At 44.0% G+C, this 16,268-nt stretch overlaps 1 protein-coding gene across 1 annotated transcript in view; it reads left to right on the forward strand.

Moving 5' to 3' along the window:
• The first annotated feature begins 230 nt into the window (after nucleotides 1–230).
• LOC126527999 (uncharacterized) overlaps nucleotides 231–16,268 on the forward strand; it is a 32,343-nt gene continuing 16,305 nt past the window's right edge. Inside the window, exon 1 of the mRNA XM_050175839.3 lies at nucleotides 231–1,204. The gene's annotated coding sequence lies outside the window, so the exon portion shown is untranslated. The remainder of the gene's footprint in view (nucleotides 1,205–16,268) is intronic.

Consider the following 16,268-nt stretch of genomic DNA (forward strand, 5'->3'; position numbering starts at 1 on the left):
GTGCCTAATGCTTATTTCAATCGCAACTAATTCCCACGTGTTGATGTCAACAGAAATACTGTTTACCCCGTTACTCGTGTAAATGAGTTTCTGTTCTGCACTCTCTCTCTCTGTATATATATATATATATATATATATATATATATATATATATATATATATATATATACGTGTGTGTGTGTGTGTGTGTTCTACGAGACTAGGCACCTCTCTGGAATAACCCACACGGTCTCCATGTCACAGACACACACACACACACTATCTATCTATCTATCTATCTATCTATCTATCTATCTATCTATCTATCTATCTATCTATCTATCTATCTATCTATCTATCTATCTATCTATCTATCTATCTATCTTTTTTTCGCTCTGCTAAACTACGTTGGTGCAGTGACGTTTCTAGGTTAAAAAAAAAAAAAAAACTAATTTCCTCAAATTAGACCCTCGCCCTGCAGGCCCAAGACGACCTTCTCTTTTCGTTTTTTTTTTTTTTTTTGAAAGTGAGAGCGCCGGTTGCTACGAACGCCAAGAGATGGCGCTGGCGCCCAACCCAGGGTCTCAAACCCCGGGAGCCCTTAACGAAGCGTGAGCGGTTGGTTCTTCGATTGCTGCCTTTCATCGCGGGGTGTTGTGGGTGAGCGGGGGGGGGGGGGGGCGAGGGGGAAGTGCCACGGCGTTATAAGAGAGACCCATTACGCCGTTGCTTTCTCTCAATTCATCTTCCGCTCCTGCTCACGCATACGTGTTTCTTTCTTCCGTGGCGTGGAGTTCAAGCTCGGCGCCCGCCTCCCACCGGACATTGGGTCGAGAAGAGGAAAAAAAAAAAAAAGGGCGCGCATATCGAGTCGGCGTGCGGCGCGGCAATCCACTCTCGGCTGCGCAGTTTCCGAAGCCCGCGAGCCGGCGTCGGATCGGCGCTGTTGGCGCACAAAGGAAGCGCGCTTGAGTGAGCGGTCAAGCCACTGGCACGGACCCGAGGTGCGCATTGTCTGTGGCGCGCGCGCCGGACTTTGGAACTCCTTTTTTTTTTTTTTTTTTTTGATCCCGCGCTGTGTGGGAACGCCGCCTTCTTGCTGCCTCCCGCGTAACACAGCAAGCACGCACGCCAAGGGGTTTTTTTTTACTCCCCGCCCCCGCCGCCACTGCTGACCAAAGCCCAAGGAGTTGCGTCGACAAGTTTCTTTTACGCAACGGGAAAGGTGAGCCGGTTCATTCTTTCGAACTGTACGTTATTGGTGTTGATTTAGTTGCGAGAAAAATTAATGAGCTTTAATTACCCCCCGCGTACTTGTACTTTACGAGAAACGACGTTTTTTTAACGTAATGCCGTTTGACGCATACTGGCCGATCGACGGACACCGAACACATCGCGAAATGCAGAAAGAAGACACACGCGCGCGCGCGCACAATGTAATTGAAGGATGTGTTCCCAATCGTGTCGAGTAAGCTTCACTGGAAGAAAATACGAGAAATGAAATGCCGAATGTCAGACTACTCGTTGGTTATTGGCTGTCAGACGTGTGTTGCTGGATTCTTCATTCAGTTTGCCAGCGCAAAACGAAATCGGACAGAAACAGAAAAAGACACTGCGGACGCTGGCAGCTTGTGGCTCTCACCAACGTTCGCGCTGTTTAAGTCCCATCTTCGTGCCCCCAATTATTTAGTTATATTGACACATTGCGCTGGAAAAAACAAATCGAGCCTCTGTATATAGCTCCGAAATGGTAAACGTGGCACCGAGCAAGACTGATAAGCGGAACCGAAAGGCTCGATATTTTTTGGTAGTTACAGCCGTACGAACCTTATGGATAAATGATAGCAATGAAAAGAAAAAGGATAGCCGAAAGTAACTGCGCATTTAATTGAAATTTAAAAATAATGAGGTAAAAGAAGAATGCAAGTGAAGGAAAAGGCGACTTGCCGCCAGGTTGGGAGTCGAACCCACATTTTCTGCATTGCGCGTGCGATGCCCTGCATTGTTTCTAATTCGTAAGCATTCCAGGGCTACTTCCCACAGAAATCTGTCGGTGTGTATGTAACGCGTCGAACGATCTGCGCCATAGGTAAACAAGGGGTCCTGGGGTATGAGAATGCCTTATGACTACGTATCATTGCTGAGATTTGTGACTATATAGTCTTAAATCTCAGCAATGATACGTAGTCATAAGGCATTCTCACAGCCCAGGACCCCTTGTCTACCTTATATATATATATATAATTAAGCTACTGGAAGAAACTGCTTACGCACTGTCTGACAAGTCCCACGTTAGGGATTTTTTCTGCAGTAACTTTTTACTTTTCGCTTGAAAGAGTCGGTTAATTTCCCCCGGACTTTCCTTGGTTCCTTGCTGGGAACGTATTGTTTTATCTGCCCCAAAGGTGAGTTCCGAAACCCATAAGTGGCGCGGATGCCAAATTAGGCGACCAGTTCGTGGAATTGCGCGGCGCAACAAGGTTAACGACTCGTCCGCGGCGCGGTATAGCTTAGTGGCTATAGCCTTGTGCTTATGGACAATGTCGACGGGACAATAGCTATATCTGGTAGTCTCGTGCTTCATTGCTACGAGTGTGATTGAGCATATTATTCCTGAATGTATGTTTTTATTTTTTTATTTTGGGGTTTTACGTGCCAAAACCACTTTCTGATTATGAGGCACGCCGTTGTGGAGGATTCCGGAAATTTCGACCACCTGGGGTTCTTTAACGTGCACCTAAATCTAAGTGCACGGATGTTTTCGCATTTCGCCCCCATCGAAATGCGGCCGCCGTGGCCGGGATTCGATCCCGCGACCTCGTGCTCAGCAGCCCAATTCCATAGCCACTGAGCAGCCACGGCGGGCTGAATGTACGTTTGTCCGCAAGCATCCGGACAAGTTAACGAGAGATATGCTATAGAAGCTATTGAGATAGGACAGTTATACAAGACTGATTCTGTCGGTAGCTCTTTAGTGCTTCTCTCTCCAAAATAAATTGAGTATTTTTTTTTTGTTTTTACTCTGTGTCGTAATTTGCGATAATAAAGCCTTTGCCATCGTTGTATCTTCGTAAAAAAAAGTTGAAAGTCAGAGCTGTATACATATGTGCGTTTGTTTATCGCATTGTTTCGCTATCGATCGCTGTAGGTTGCTAATTTCACTCGGCTCTGTTTGGCGCTTTTTAAAGCTAAACGTAAGCTCCGCGACTTCGATTAGAAAATTAGTCGCAGTGTTCTTTCTTTCTTTTCTTATCTTTTTCCTTTTTTTTTCCCAAAAGGCTTGTTGCCACAGGAGCTGTCTACGCTTCCGCATAAAGAAGCTTCAAAATCTATATTTTGCGAATAGTGGGGTACCTATCTCTGGCGCAGAGCCTTTTCTGGTGCAGTGACCTTTACAGAAAGCGCTCCCTTGCAGCCGTACTTCAAAATAAAGTGTCGCTTCTAAATATTTGCTTGCACGCACACATGTCCATAAATACTCCCTACAATGAGAACGCCGCGATGCGAAAATTCATTCTCTTCGATTTCTCCCCCTCTCTCTCTCTTTTCTTTTTTTCTACAGCGGTTATTGAGCAACGTGACCTGTCCTACGTGATTCAGATTCAGACGCGCCTCCGCATAGCGTGGTCATTCGTAATGGCTAGGTCAAACATCAGTGCTGGTCGTTCGTGCCAGACCGAAGCAGCGTAATTGCGTGCTCTCTCGTGATGCGTATGTGTATATGCTCACGACGGATCAACTCAATTGACGCTGGACGATTACGGTTTCGATTGAATATTTGCTTCTGCTTGAATATAGCAGATATCAGTCTGATGAAGGCCGGACCCCGGCCGAAACGTCAATAAACCGCTTCATACGCGCGTCTGCTTCACTGTGTGTATATATATATATATATATATATATATATATATATATATATATATATATATATATATATATATCGGGGTTTTATTAAAAGTTCAGCACGCAGGACCCGACGTAACATACACAGGAAAGAGACGACGAACATATATATTATTGTGATGGCCCGCCAGATATACCATCACCTTACAACCGTTTCTCAATTACAAGATCAAATACTCGATTGACCAGACGTGCAGGTGTGAATGGCATCGCTTGTACTAAATAGTGTAAATTAACCTTTTCTTTACCAAGAGGGACTCTCGCGGAAACCTTGTAAAACTTCAATTTGTTTAGAAATACGAAAATATTCGGTATTCGAATGCTGTCTCTTTCTTTCTTTTTTTCAGTATCGCTAATCGATTTCCTTCGGAAATTTCGTTATTCGAGCACACCTAAAATATTTAAAGTGGAGCATACTGTATAAAAAGAATATTGGTAGTGTCAAGGTAGACTTTACGTGTAGTTAATTGGTTAGCTTTTGTGAGAAAGATTGATGACTTTAAAACCGGCCCAATTTCTCGTGCGCTTGGTCCCGTCTGGGATGATAATCGACTATGGCAATCAACTATGGGGACAGGCCAAGGATAAAGTGGGAAAATGACATATGACCCAAAGACGTGCTTTAATATAGTGGGAAAGAATGCAAAAAAGACAGAAAGATGCTAAAAGGCAAGAATAGTACGTATTTGAGCAGCCGTACTACTTGCAAGACAATTACAAAAGATATACTAAATAGTGTGAAATAAACGACTGCTGGAATAAGGCACTCCCTAAATCCTTTCCATTTCTCTTCGTCATCCTTTCTAGTTCTTCACATACGCTTGTTCTGAGAGCGTTAGCCGCCGCTTTGTTTTTTCAACTATATATGTAGGGCACATATAATTATTTTTAGTGTTGTTTATTTTAATGAAATTGATTCTGCAATTTATTTAATAACGCATGTCGTTGCTTTCTTCTCCATTAATGCATATATATTTTTTTTCATTGGCTGACTGCTCAGTCGTTTTTCCGCGTTCGAGTGTCGTTTTAGTGTTATTCCTGCCTTTCCTTTTCCATTTTTCGTTCGCCTATCAGAATACTTTTCTTATATGATAACTCCTGCCGCCCGGTTCCCTGCCTATCAACCTTAGCGGGCACGTGCCATAGATGAGGATCATCATCATCAGCAGCAGCAGCAGCAGCGAAATTCATTTACCGTCTCCAAAGCGGACACCTATAGGACTGATCGAGATTGACAGCTAGAGCTGCAGGCTGCCGTGTGAGTGGACCATTTAGCGTCCTTAACCATTCCCTGAGCGTCTGCAGCCTTGCCATTCCCGAAGAACTATGCCGTAACGACAAACGCATAAATACATGTGCCGCGCCGTAGGCTCCACAGAACGTTCGAGGCCTCGGTCACACAAATCTCGCGATTTACGGTGTCTACTCCTTCCACGATCAACTCTGTGGCGCTCCAAGATCATCGCGCTCTTAGCAAAACCTCGCTTCGAGATAGTTTCTCTGCCATGACATGCTGCGACGAAGCGAGCAGCTATTCCTCGCTGAAGTCGAGCGAGGAATAGCCACCGGACCAGACGACACCGTTAGGCTTAGCGAGGACCCGACAACGTAGGATCGTCAGCCTGCGAGTTGCGTGATGGCCTGGCGGTGCCGTGACGGTGTTTAGCACCGGTTTTCTTCACAACCTCGCACATCCCAAAGGAGTCGTCGATCCGTCTCGAGACAGCGCAAATAAGTCGTCGTGACCAAACGTCGTTCGGAGGCCTCCCAGTCATGATTTTCAGCCAGGAAGTGAGCCGCTACAGTGTCACCCACCTCCTGCCGACCAGCGACAGCGAACTTTTTGAAGGCCGAGATGGCGCCGGCTCGCACGCTGCCGGTAATGCCGGCGATCACGCGTCGCAGCAGCGGCAAGGCCCTCCCCGTTTTGAAAAGAGACTGTCGTCGCTCACCACTCCTCTATTCTACGTCACAGTGGCCGTGTTCGCTGTGTGTGGAATCTCTTTTGCCCTTTACGTGTTGTACGTACGATCCAAAGGAATGAGCCTTTATGTGAATAACTAACGCTCGCGAAATGCTGTAGTAATGCCCGCCTGCTGTTGCGAAGGAGCTGCGGTTGTGGTCGGTGTTGAGAGATTATGTAATGCATTATTACGCCATTTCTTTTTTCGGTGTTCCTTGAGAAAGCCGCGTATATCTCGCAACGACGATCGAGTATCTGTACGACGGTGACTAACAAAGGCTAACCGCGACCCTTCCTGGTGACCAATTTTCGTGAAGCTGCGTCTAGAAAAGAGTTTCATTGTATGTGCACTTATGGTAATCATAAGCATATTGCAGCGTCGCAAGGACAAGAGAGATTTAAGAATGCCGTGCAATAAGCTCCAGGGTTCTGCACCAAGATGTGGTCACTTCGAATTTTCGGCATGCGCCGATGTATGAATTACACGCTTTGTGAGGATTAGCCTCATAACGACACGTATACAGGAGGCGGAGGCGCGACTTCATCTTGCGGAATACCTTGACAGATGATCTTCACCCATTCGTGAAGAGTGCTCTATGGTCATTCATACCAGATTCGCCGCGTACCCGAACAAGGCAGTGTTTTTCTCGTAGTTTGCTCCGAGATTTATTATTGCGGCTCACGCTTTCTTGCAAGCTTAACACGGGTGTCACACGGCGCACTTCTGATCGCGATCAAGCCCGATCTGGATCGAATTTCTCGGTCGCGATTGGTTGCGCAAGCTGCGCGAGGGAGCCAATCGCGGTCGTGAATTTCGATCCGGATCGGACATGATCGCCATCGAAAGTGGTCGTGTGACGCCGGCATAAGCTATGCCACAGTCGCCGGAGTTTCTTTAATGCGGTTTAGCTCAACGGGTTAAAATATTGGAGACGTCAATGCGTTTTGAGACGGGCCTGTGCCAGAGACAAATGTAAAGGCGTGAGTGGGCAGATCCTCAGTACCAGTGCGCTAAATCTATTCTCGCTAGGGTTTTAATATGACAGCATCGTATCATTGTATTGGTGATGAAGGGAGATATGCCCCCGGCGAGAATATCTGGCTCGGTTAGAGCAACACAGCGGTGAAATAGCAGCGGGTTGGTGTGACGTACCGAGACACGTGACAGAGGGTGTAGCGGTGGTTGCTCGCGTGTGCGGCTGTTTCTCTGTCACACTGATGCCAGTAAAGGTAGTTCTAATTTATTTATTTATTTATTTATTTATTTATTTATTTATTTATTTATTTCACAATAACCCTAAAGGCCCTCTAGGGAGGGTATTACATATGGTAAAGGTGAGGCAAAGAACAGTGCGTAAATGTAAATACAATGCAAAAATAAAACTGGGACAAAATTACAGTGCATCAACGTATAAACAAAGAACCAAAAAATAAAAAATAACAATAGTTATCAGTACAGCAACTTTAAATGATTTGCACAAACTATGACAACGTCGCGGAGGCTTTGGTTATCGGCGCATGAAAGGAAAAAAATCAGTTTACAAATCAGAGAGTGAAACGTTATAAATTAGGTATGCATGGTACTGCGTAGAGCGTCTTTAAATTTCAAGGCATTTGCTTCCGTGACAATGTGCGATGGCAGATTATTCCACTCTATCGTGGTGCGAGGTATAAATGACTGACCAAATGCGAGGGAATGACACATGATGCATTTGACTTTGCAAGAATGATCCCGACGCGGAAAAATGGCTGAGGGTTCACACATGAGCTCGTTATCAAGAGATACGTGAAAGTAAAGCATGTGGAATAGCGTTAAACGAGATATATTACGACGAAGGGACAAGGCTTCAAGTTCGGCGCGATTTTTCAATGCCGTAACACTGGTTTCTCGTGAATAATCTGAAAAGATGAAGGGTACAGCACGGTTCTACAGGGCTTATAAGTCAGTTATTAGGTATGTCTGATGGGGATCCCATATGGCTGGCGCGTACTCTATCTTAGGGCGTATTAGTGTTGTGCATGCCAATTTGCGTAAGTGTACGGGAGCATGTTTGAGGTTATGTTTAAGGAAACCAAGCGAGTGGTTTGCAGATGCGAGGATAGGGTTAATGTGATTATTCCACGTCAAGTGAAGGGTTAGGTGTACACCAAGATATTTGTAGCTGGAAACTTGTTCAACAGGCTGTCGTTTAAGATGTAAGATGTTGAAGTTCGGGATGCCTGATTAGTAAAAGACATGAATTTAGTTTTAGCAAGATTTAGAGGCATTAGCCAGGTTGAACTCCATACGTTTATTGCGTTTAGGTCAGATTGAAGAATGCATTTCGTTTGTGAAAGTGATTTTAATATCTAATGCTATGTCTGGGAAGTTAAAGTCACCAAAAATGATTACATTAGAATGTGGAAAGGGATCACGGTTAGAGTGAATATTACAATACGCAGTCGTCAGCAAATAGTCTGATATTGGATTTGATGCCGTCTTGTAGATCGTTAATATAAATGAGAAAAAGTAGGGGCCCAAGCACACTTGCCTGTGGTACACTAGATGTTACGGGGACTAGAGATGAGTTGCGATTGTTAAGCGATGTAAATTGCACCCTGTTAGAAAGAAAGTCTTTTGTCCATGTGACAACAGCAGAGTCGATGTTTAGCTGTGTCAGGTTGTGAGTAAGTCGACGATGAGGGACTCGGTCGAATGCTTTTGAATAATCTAGGAATACGGCATCTACTTGAATTCCGGTGTCTATTGATGAATGTATGTCGTGAATAAAGCCAGCGAGCTGAGTGTCACATGAATAGCCTCTGCGAAAACGGTGCTGTTGCTTAAATACGAGATTATGTTCTTCAAGGTAGTTAATGATCTGGTAGTGTACAATATGTTCGACTAATTTCCAAATGTTACGTGTTAAAGAAATTGGTCGATTGTTAAGCAGGGAAGAACGATCCCCAGACTTGAAGAATGGCACTACCTTAGCCACCTTCCAATCGTGAGGGATAACGCCTGTTGATAGTGATTGTGAAAATAAGGCGGACAGTATTGGGAAGATGCTTGAGGTCATATTTTTTTAGAATTGTTTTATTTAAGCCACTATTGTCAGCGGAAGAAGAAATCTTAAGATTAGTAAGGAGATAATAAATTCCAGAGTCGGTAATTATTATTTCCGGCATAAACAAATCAGTGCGAGTCAAGGTGGCTAACGGTTCTAAATATTCACGCGTGAATACCAATGAAAATGTTTCCTTCAGTAGTTGGGAACAATCAATCTCAGTTATCGCTGCGCCGTCATGATCAGTAAGCACGATGTCAAGATTATGCTTGGGATTAATGGCACGCCAAAAGCGCCTTGGGTTAGTTGTTAACATTGATGACAGGTCCCGTTTATAGAATTGTCTGCGCGTGGCTTTGAGCAAACTTTGGCATTCTTTGTCACATGCTTTGTACCAATGCCAGAATTCAGATGATTTATTTCTGTCCGCTTGCCTGAATAATCTTTTTTTTCTTCTTATTTAGGCGACGAAGGTTCTGCGAAAACCAAGGAGCAGTGTTATCGGATTTTATGGAAATGATCTGGATGTATTTATGTATGAGATTAGTGAGTGCGTTTTTAAGTAGTAACCAGTTTTCTTCTACTACTGTCAGCGACAGGTAATATCTCAGAAAGTCGACAGAAAAAAAGCGATAGTTCATTGTTAATACGATCAAAGTTAGCCCTTTTGTAACACCTAATCTGCTTGCTGATAATTTGCCTTTTGATAGGTGAAGGAACATCATGATCGGATAGCCCACTAATACGAGTTATTTCAAAACATATATCTGAATTGTTCGTTAGGATCAAATCAAGAATATTAGAAGAGTGCGCAGAACATCTCGTCGGGCTTAAAATTAACTGGGTTAGACTGAAATCAAGACAACACTGGAGGGACGCATGGGACTCTGACTGTGGGCTATAGGCTGATTGTGTGGACCATGCTATGTCTGGGAAATTAAAGTCACCAAAAATGATTACATTAGAATGTGGAAACCGATGAGTAAGTTCGATAAAAATGCGATGAAATTCTGCTGTGAACCCATGAGTGAGGGCCGGTGGGCGATAAAAGACACCAACAATTACATCACATGATCTGAATTTAAAACGAGCTACTACCCATTCAAGGAAAGTGCTAATAACCACGGGCACTACAATACACTGTCTGGTTATTGCAAGGAGGACACCACCACCTCGGTGATTTTTCCTATCGCAACGAGTGATATTAAAATAAGTTTCACAAACGAATATGTTTTCATTAGAATTAGCATCGTTCAACCAAGTTTCAGTTAAGGTATTACTGTTGCCGATCTTTAGTCGATTAGTGAAGTTAGTGCGACAATTTTAGAAATAACGCTTCTATATAGTGTTAGTGTATAAAAAGCAACAACCGTCCTCAGTAATAATTGCACTATTTGTTAATGTTCGTGGTGTTTGTGGAAGCTTGGGTGAAGTTGAAAGGTTGGCGCCGTGTCAAACTGGAGACCCAACCGGTTGAAACGAGCTTCGCACAATTTGCTTGAGTGTCCCATACGTACGCTTCCTTGTTAATTTTTAGTTTGTTAAAGACAAAGCTGACACAGTCTTTTTCTTTGTGGTTTTTGAGAACTGCCATAATTTACGTCTTTTATCGCGAACCGTCTCGGAGTAATAACGAGAAATGCCAAAGTCAGTATCTTTCAGCTTGTGGCCATGACTAAGCACTGTTTCGATTTCTTTTTCATTGAAAAACTTCACAATAATTGGTCGAGTGCGTTCATTTGAAAATCGTCCAAGGCGATGCGATGCGCACGTGCGATTGAAGCTGTTGATACTCCTGTTGGTCTTTGTAGAATTTTGTTACTATTTGCTCGGACGTTTCCCAGTTTCCCGAATCACCCGCATCTTGTATGCCGTAAAAGAGAAGATTAGAGCGCCTCGAGCGGTTTTCCAAGTAGTCTATGTTGTCGTGCATCATCGATATATCATGCCCGCTGCTGCTGCAAGACTGAGGCGACACTCCTGATGCAAATTTTGATTCTAGATCCTGGATTTGATTTTGCATTTTTGTTACATTAACGTATTGGCTTGAGATTGGTCTCTCTGAGGAAAGTTACTCAAGTTTACCTTCAACTTCGTGTACGCGTTTGGTCAGCAATTCAACATCATTTTTTTTTAGTCCAATGTGTATGTGTAACACTTTGTTCAGTGATTCCAACAAGTTAGAATTGCTCGCTTCCAAGCGTTGTACGGCATTGAATATCATGTCGAGTTTTTCTTCTTGCGCTTTCGTCATGGGACCCGAATTCGCTTCAATGTCTCCACTTCACAATAACAGGCGCCAAAGATACAGTGCTGCACGCGCAAACCGCTTCATACCGTTGGAAATATCAGGGGGCCACGACACCGCAATGAGACAAGGATTGTTGCTACGGTAACATGAAGCTTCAAGGTAACTAACCAGTACGAGTGAAAACTGTGAGCGCAACATTCCAACTGCGCTGGCGTGGCCCGATGTGTGGAAGAAGGAGGGTGCGTGGTTATATGCAGGCAAGTCAGCTGACCTGGTTCCGAGTTGCCAGCCGAGTGTATGAATATCAATTAGGTATTAGGCGGCACGACATCCGGTGGATCCAGGCCGATTTTTGTTGAGAATGGCTCGCTGCTTGAGAACTGGGCTGTGGTGGCAGCATCTGCTCGGCCGAGGCCCAGCCAGTGGTGCCGGTTACGTGGAACAGGACTGGCCAAGCATCGCCACGAACGGGACCTGTACGAGTGCAAACTGTGCGCGCAACATTCCAACTGCGGTGGCGTGGCCCGAAGTTGGAATGCCCATGGATAATCATCGAATGACAGGGCGTCGTCGCGTTAACGCGTACCGATAGTCGTGGTACAGTCCATAGCAGCTGATAAAGGCTTTAATGTACAACACGAGAATATTGTGAGGGGTTGGTGGGAGAGGGGATGGGAGGGGGTGCAGCAGATGATTAGATGATTGCGCAGGAGGGGCGCGCGCATGCGCGAGCTGATCACATTTAGACGGAGTGACGGTCACACGATGCGAGATGTCGTAGGAAAAGGACTCCGTTAAGAAGAAGAGTTTGACTCAGAGGGCTTCCCTAAATTAGGAAAAGAAAAATTCAAGTTCCGCAGTTTTACACGTGCCACAGCCACGATCCGATTATGAGGCACGGTGTACTGAGGGACTCTGGATTTGAATTGAATTCTGAGGTTTCGCGTGCCAAAACCACGATTTGATTATGAGGCACGCCGTAGTAGGGGACTCCGGACTTATTTTGACCGCTGCGGGTTGATTTTTATAATTTTGTTGCCTATCTGTAATGATAGAAACTTTCTATGATTGGATCGCTGTCCGCCTATCGAATGATAGTGATAGGCGACAACGATAACGCATTACAGTCGCTGAATTTGAGCGTATGCGGACTCTTGAAGGGGCTTTTTTGTTTCCTTCTTTTTTAACCAAGTCATTGATTTCCCACTATAACCCAAGTGAAATTACTTACCCGTGCGCATCAATTTATATCTGAAGCTCATTGAAATAACGTCATCAAACGCAGGGCGTGTGCCTTTGAATACGAAAATAAGCGCGCTTGAATCGTGCATGGTACATTCAGAAATGCAACCACAGGAGATCGCACACCATCTTGACCATCAACCAGCCTCGCTTCCTTCTGACCCCGAGCTCTCCTGTACACAGCGTTCAGAAGACCATCCGTTGTTGCTTGGCGGCTAAGGCGTTGCTCTGATAAACACGAGGTCGCGGAATCGAATCCCGGCCGCGGCGGCCGCATTTCGATGAGGGGCGAAATGCGCAAAAACGTCAGTGTACCGCGCATTTGGTGCACATTAAAGATCCCCAGGTGGTCAAAATTAATCCGGAGTCTCCTCCATTGCGGCGTGCCTCGTATAATCAGATCGTGGTTCTGGCACGGAAGGACCTCCGAATCTGTAAGCCCCACAAATCCACTCTCCGACAGCTCACACGTTCACTTATACCCCCGGTCTCTGCTTGCTTCCCCGCAACCTTTTTTTTTTCGGGTTGGAAGAAGTTTGTCTTCGAATGCGTCGGACCTGGGGTGTGTCCGTGACACCTGCGGTCACCTGCGCCTGGACGCCTGAAAGTGACAAGCCTACAACGGATCCCAAGTGCTCGGCACCTGTGTCTCCACACTCTTAAAAAACATTACACCCTTTTGGGGCTTAGCTTGTCCCACAACGATAATCGTAATCTGTCTTGCCCTAATTTCCTTTCTTTGACGGCGCGAACCCGGTACTTCCCAGTCACGAACGGCTTGCGCGTTATCAGCATGGCACATCATTCTCGGCAGGAAAGTAACGAGCGTAGTGTTTTCAAGAAAGGAAATGCGGGCAAGACAGATGACGATTATTGTTGTGGGACAAATATAAACCCCAAAGGATCCAAAGGATGCAACTGTCTTTGTAGTGTAAGACTGCACTCTTAAAAAAAGTTTACGCCCTTTGGGGCTTATCTTGTGCCGCAATAATTAATAGTCATCTGCCTTGCTTGCGTTTACTTTCATGAACATTCGGCGCTCGCTACTTTTCTTTCGAGAATTCTGTGTCACGCTGATAACGCGCATGCCGTTCGTGACTTGGGAAGTACCGGGTTCGCACCGTTAAAGAAAGCAAATTAGGGCAAGCCAGATGACGATTATCGTTGTGGGACAAGATAAGCCCCAAAAGGGTGCAAACTCTTTTAAGAGGAAGCTTTAGATCGTGTCGTCCTACCTAAATACATGTAAAAGGTGAATTAGTTTTTCTCGGCAACCACTGCATCAAATTTGGCGAGGTTTGTTGCATTTAAGATAAAAGAATAAAATGTAGTGACTGTTGGTTTCGAATTTTTCATTTAGGTCGTCAATATATTATTAAAAATTGGCAAAAATCGAAAATTTTCAGAAAACGAAACTATCAAGTTTTCAACTCTGTAACTCAGCAATCAAAAGTGATATCACAATTCTGTGAATTGTATCTAATAGTACATCTAAAGCGGACAAAATTGGTATGTTACACTTGGATGTCAAAAAAAATTTAGTAATATGGAAATACATCTTTTACAGAACCCTTGTACACAACGTAGCAAATTCACGTAAGATATTAACTGACACATTGAATTTGGCCGCTTTGGATGATCTAACAGATGTCGTATACAGAACTGCGTTATCTGTTCTTGACGCAGAGCTATTACTTTATAAACTTCGCGCGTCTATTTTTCTCGAACTTGCCAATACATTAAAATTCTTGGGAGAGAATGCAGTTCCTAAATCGAAATTGCGCTTCCAACAGTCTCTAGAATTTAACTTTCTCTCTCAAATGCAACAAATTTCATTAAAATCGGTCGAGGGGTTGTCTCAGGAAAACGTTTTTGCGTTTTACATGCATTTGAATAGGCCGCGTCGGAGTCACCTCTTGAGGCTGTGTCATGGTACTGAGGATTATGCACAAGATGCTTAGGAGGCCAAACTAAAGCTGAATCACTCGCATGGCTTTACCTGTTGGATAAAAGATAACAAGCGTGTTATTTCCTTCAGTACCGGCACTGAACAAGACTTGCACGCATTCGCTTTACGCTTCTTGCAAATTTTTTTGGCAAATATTCCTTGCGGCAAGTCCACCGAATAAAACAAAAAAAGACCTAGTTGTACTAGTCTGTTGTCTTGTTGGTAAATTGGTCAAATGTGAAATCGCGCAACCCACTGAGGCCAACTATCGTGCAGCAGGAGAGGACAAGACGTATATAAAGGAAGTATTAATAATGATAAGATTACTGTTAATGAGAAAATAATACTAAATAAACGAAACAACTTAAAGGGTCGCTGAAGAGAATTACTTATTTGAACTGTATTGGCAAATTATGCTTTTGCAATACCAGGAAGAGCCACTATTACCATGAGACGATCCTTAGTAAACCAGGAAAGACGCGAGAACAAAAGACAGGTGGCGACATCGTCTTGAAGATCCCGCACCACTCAGTCGTGACGTCATGGTTTCTTGTGGCGTCTGTTCGGGCCTATTTAATGTTTCATCGGCAAATATATAGGCTACATTGTGTTCTAAAACGGCCCAAGCGTGAACTTAGAAAGTTCTTTTACAGGGCCACAACGTCTTAATGTGAAAAAAAGAAGAAATGAAATCCGTGACGTCACAACGACGTATCGGCATGGAGTATTGGAGGGACATTCGCAAAATCAAAGTTAGACCCTTCATTCTCGCTTCTATATACAATGTGTCCCAGCTAACGTTAGCGAAGGTGTTCAACGAAAAAGAATATTTGAAAAATACGGTGCAAGGTGCAATTAAAGACCTGTGGTGGTGTTCAGTCATCAGACCCCTGACGACTGAATATCATACTTTTTATAATTGTACCTTGAACCGGTTTTTCTTATATAGCTTTCCTTTTTTTCATTGAACACCTAGGCTAGCGTTAGCTGGGGCACAAGGTACAGCCCATTGCCGCGAAATGAACGAATATGAATTTGCGACGTAGTAATTTACCAGTTATAACTGATTTATTGTTTGTCCTTAGTGTCCGTTTAGGGTGGCCGAAAAAGTGCGTGAGCCCGTGTCTAATATTATTTTTGTTTCTTCAGACCGATGACATAGTTTCTTCTTTCTGTTTTTTTTTTCGTCGGTTCTGCAGGCTAACATTTCTCGTGGTTTTATGTCAACGTAGTTTGTTGTTGGTGCATGATGCTTTGTAAAGTAGAAATCACTATGCTGAAGCAACCTACATCCAGTGGAACACGCTCTTTCAATATGAAAGCAATATATCTATTAGGGAAACCCCGTAACTTCGTGTTTACATGCATTTGAAGCGTAGTTGGAAGAGAATCGTATGCTGTTTTCTTTCTGTCTTTCTTCTTAGATGAACTCTGCTACGAAGACACATATAAATGTTAATGTTAAATTGCACATTGTTTCTCAGAAAGCTTCGATAGGCGGTAATGTTAATGTTTTGAAAATTCGAAGATGGCTTTTATTCTCGCGTTTTACGCACCTTCATGTACAAAGAACTTCTCTGCTATTTTTGTTTGTTTGTTTGTTTGTAAGTGGAACTTGTACCTCGCACTCTGCAATCGACATGAGTAGTATTGGGTAGGGCATTCGTTGCAGGCAACGGGGTGTACCTCCTTTTATTGCGATCGAATCGCGCTCCAATTATGTGTTGCCGACCGTGATGTACCGGAAGGGAAACATATTCACTGAAAAACCACACGCTTTGCTGATCGAAAACAAACGTACGCAGCCTATAAAACCAGGAATTGCCAGTGACCTGGATATATAAATAACTCTGACGGCACACAAAGGAAACGAATGTTCTGTTTATCTTTTTCTTTTTTCTCCACAATCTCACTTCCTTTACTCTTGGTCCCTAC

This window comes from Dermacentor andersoni, chromosome 9 (assembly GCF_023375885.2).
Source record: "Dermacentor andersoni chromosome 9, qqDerAnde1_hic_scaffold, whole genome shotgun sequence".
NCBI lineage: Eukaryota > Metazoa > Arthropoda > Arachnida > Ixodida > Ixodidae > Dermacentor > Dermacentor andersoni.